We start from the raw sequence: 4294 nt of genomic DNA, 5'->3' as shown, positions 1-4294 counted from the left end.
AGGAAGGTTTATACAAAACTGAGTCCTATATGGAGCTGGGCACACTGGAGCCTGGGTTTGGTTGCTTCTTAAAGTGTAGAAGAAGTTCACTTGAGTAGGTTTGGTGTAGGAGGTCCTTCTGCTTATGTGTTGCTTTCATTATTGAATAAAGAAACTGCCTTGGCCTGTTGATAGGGCAGAACTTAGGTAGGCGGGGAAGACAGAACTGAATTCTAGGAGGAGGAAAGCAGAGTCAGAGAGAGACGCCATGGATTCACCATCAGAGATAGTTGCCCTGGAACTTTGCTGGTAGGCCATGACCTCGTGGTGATAAACAGATTAGTAGAAATGAGTTAAATTAAGATGTAAGAGTTAGCCAATAAGAAGTTAGAGCTAATGGGCCAAGGAGTGATGTAATTAATACAGTTTCTGTGTGGCTATTTCGGTTCTGGGCGAACAAACAAGAGGCTCTCTTCCAGCATAAGTTGGCATAAACAATGTTCCCTGTTTTCTTCTCAAAGATAAAGGAAGATTTTATAGGTGGCTGAAGCACATTTCAAGGACTGGCCTACAGAGGGCTCCTGATCTGGATACCACCGAAGGGAATTGTTTTGGCTTCTGTTTGAGAAAAGGGCCTCTAAGGAAATTTTTCTGAGACCCACTGGTTCCTATTTTATGGATCCAAGAACTTAGAGAGTGGAACATGATGGGGAGCTTTCTGAGCTATGCTATTGGCTATGAGGATTATGGTCACCTGCTGTTCTTGATTGTCTTCTCAAACTCCTTTAGGTGGAGTTGTTTAGTCAGACATCAACGTAATAGCTTCCCTCACTTCCTTTATTGCTTTAATTCATTGTTTTAGCATACCCCAGATATTTTCAATATAAACTACCATGTATGTTATATAATTTTAAGAAAATTATTTTTTCAGAGTTATAAGGGGAATGATATGAAATGTTATAACATATAACTGTTAGGTTTAAATTAAGCTACACCATTTGGTTGTATTCAATAATCTTTTCTTCTACCCAAAATGTTGATATTGTAGCATGATTGGATCTGTGAAGAAAAGTTTCTTTTGTTCAGTTTGGACTAGAACTCTTTGGAATCACAGAGTAGTTGAGACCAGCAAATCATCTTAAGATCCAATACAACCAAGTCTCAGGTTTTTTTTTTTTTTTTCTTACGTTATCACAGGTGTCAACATTATTGGTGATGCCAAAGCCAAGTTACGTGAGAATGTCTATTTGTTTTTGGCATTTACTCTGCCATCTAGCCTCTTACCCATAGCAACCCACCTTATCTAGCATATTTTTGAGGTTTGTTTTGTTACTGAATATGTGGTCAACTTTTGAGAAGGTTCCATGAGGTCCTGGGAAGAAGGTTATTTTTTTCTGTTTTGATGGAATATTCTATAGATGTCTGTTAAGTCCATTTGAGCCATAACCTCTGTTAGTTTCCTTATTTCTCTGTTTATTTTTTGTCTGAGTGACCTGTCCAGTGGTGAGAGGGGAGTCTTGAAGTCTCCCACTGTTAGTGTGTGGAATTTAATTATGATTTAAGCTTTAGAAGTGTTTCTTTTACACGTGAGGCTGCTTTTTAATTTAGGGCATAGATGCTCAGTATTGAGATTTCTTCTTGATAGATTTTTCCCATGACTAATATGAAATGTCCTTCTTTGTCTCTTTTAATTGATTTTAGTATGAAGTAAATTTTGTTAGATATTAGGATAGGTACACCCACTTGTTTCTTAGGTTCATTTGATTGGAATATTTTTTCCCAACCCTTTACTCTGAGATGATGTCTGTATTTGAGGTTGAAGTGTGTTTCTTATATGCAGAAGAAGGATGGTTTCTGTTTTCTTATACAATCTATTAGCCTGTGCCTTTTCATAGGTGAGTTGAGTCCATTTGTATTAAGGGATATTAATGACCAGTGATTGTTATTCCTTTTAATTTAGTTTTTGTTGTTGGTGATGTTAATTTGTGCGGTTTCCCTTTTTTTGGGATTTGCTGCTATGAGACCATCAATTATCTGTGTTTTTGTTGATGTGGCCAACTTCTTTGGGTTGGAGTTTTCCTTTTAGTATTTTGTGTAGGGCTGAGTTTGTGGCTAGGTATTGGTTAAATCTGGTTTTGTCCTTCTATGATGATTGAAAGTTTTGCTGGGTATAGTAGTCTGGGCTGGCATCCATGGTCTCTTAATGTCTGCATAACGCTTAACCATGACCTTCTGGCTTTCATTGTCTGCAATGAAAAGTCAGGTGTAATTCTGAAAGGTCTGCCTTTATATGTTACTTGGCCTTTTTCCTTTGCAGCTCTTAATATGCTTTCTTTACTCTGTATGTTTTGATTATTATGTGGTGAGGGACTTTTTTTTTTTGATCCTGTCTATTTGGTGTTCTGCAAGCTTCTTGTTTCTTCATAAGTATATCTTTCTTTAGGTTGGGAAAGTTTTCTTCTATGATTTTGTTAAATATATATTTTTTGTGCTTTTGAGTAGAACTTCTACTTCTTCTATAGCTGTTATTTTAAGGTTTGATCTTTTCATGGTGTCCCATATTTCCTGAATATTTTAGGTTAAGCGTTTGTTAGATTTAATGTTTTCCTTTACTGATGAGTCTATTTCCTCTTTAGTATCTTCAGCGCTTGAGATTCTATCTTTCATCTTTTATATTCTGCTGTTCATGCTTGCATTTGTGGTTTCTGATCATTTTCTCATGATTTCTGTTTCTATAATTCCCTCAGCTTGTATTTTTTATTGTCTCTATTTCAGTTTTCAAGTCCTGAATAGTTTCTTTCAAATGTTTGATTGCTTTTTCTTGGTTTTCTTTAAGTGACTTGCTGATGTCTTCCAATTTTTTTGTTTGTTTTTCTCCATTTCTTTAAGGGAATTTCTCGTTTCCTCTTTAAGAGTTTCAAACATTCCCCTGAAGTTATTTTTTAGGTCATTTTCTTCTGCTTCATCTATATTTGGTTGTTCAAGTCTTGCTGTTGTAGGATCTTTAGGTTTTACTGGTGTCATGTTGCTCTTTGTGGTGTTGCATGTGTTCTTACCTTTTCTACTTAACTTTTCCTCTAATAGGCATTGTTGGGGCTGTCTGTGTTTCTGTTGATTAATTTTCTAGGTGCCAAAGAATCCAAGGCTCAGATAGTTGTTCCTTGTGGTATAGTCAGTGCCACTGTTCTAGTTACCCTATTGGTCACTCCACATTCCTGGATGTTGCTTAGCACTCCTTGGCTTTGCTCCACTCCCTTGGAGTTTGCTGTCTCGGGCCTGCTCTAGCCTAGGTTGTCAGCTCATTTACTGTCTTTGTAAATGTCTCTGGTCTGGATTCATTCCTGCAGAGGTCCCTGACTTGGAATTGGTCTTGTAAAGATCTCTGGCTCCAATCTACTCCCTCAGAGTTTCCAGACTCTGGTGCACTCAGATCCGCAGAAGACCTGGCTCAGGCTTGCTCCATCAGAGGTTCCAGACTCACAGTCAGATCCACAGAGGTTTCTGGTTCCTACCCTTTGATGTCCCCGACCAACTCCTGGACCCACAGAAGTCCTGGTTCAGGCCTACTCTTTCTGAGGTCCCAGACTCTCTGGTTTTTGCCTACTCCCTCGGAGCTCCCAGATTCATTCTCAGACCCACAAAGGTCCTGGCTCAGACCTAGTTCCTCAGAGGTCCTAGACTAATGTCCAGACCCACAGGGGTCCTGTTTTAGGTCTACTTTATTGTAGATCCCAGATTCATGTCCGGACCCTCAGCGGTCTCTGTCTCTGGCTCATTCACTCAACAGTTGCTCCCCTGTATCTGTTCCTGTGTAGTTTACTGTCTCAGTTCTGCTCTGGTCCAGGTCCCTGGCTCAGTCCTAGTTCACAAATGTCCCTGGACTGGATCTGCTCCTGCTCCCATGGAGCTGTATGAATATGTTTTATTTCCATTGGATAATAAAAAAAACTGCTTCAGCCTATGGCAGGGGAGAATATAGCCAGGCTGGAAGAGTTATATACAGAGATGCCATGTAGCTGCCAAAGGAGTCAGACCCTGGACTTATCAGTAAACCACAGCCTTGTATTGATACACAGATGAATAGTAATGGGATAATTAAAGATGTAAGAGTTAGTTAATAAGAAACCTGAGCTAATAGGCCAAACAGTATTGTGATTAATGTAGTTTCTGTGTGTTTATTCAGATTGCGCAGCCGGGAAATAAGCAAATGGTCTCTTTCTGCATCCTTTTTAATTGTACTGAAGCCAGGAAAAGCTGAAGACAAGGTTCACTGTACAGAGAATGTCAGGGTGGAAAGAGAATGAAGCTGGGACAT

Source organism: Alexandromys fortis, unplaced genomic scaffold, assembly GCF_014885135.2.
Source record: "Alexandromys fortis isolate MF-2015 unplaced genomic scaffold, M_Fortis_MF-2015_v1.1 scaffold_116, whole genome shotgun sequence".
NCBI classification, from domain to species: Eukaryota; Metazoa; Chordata; class Mammalia; order Rodentia; family Cricetidae; genus Alexandromys; species Alexandromys fortis.
The sequence above is the reverse complement of the archived record's forward strand: the minus strand, read 5'-3'. Positions refer to the sequence as shown.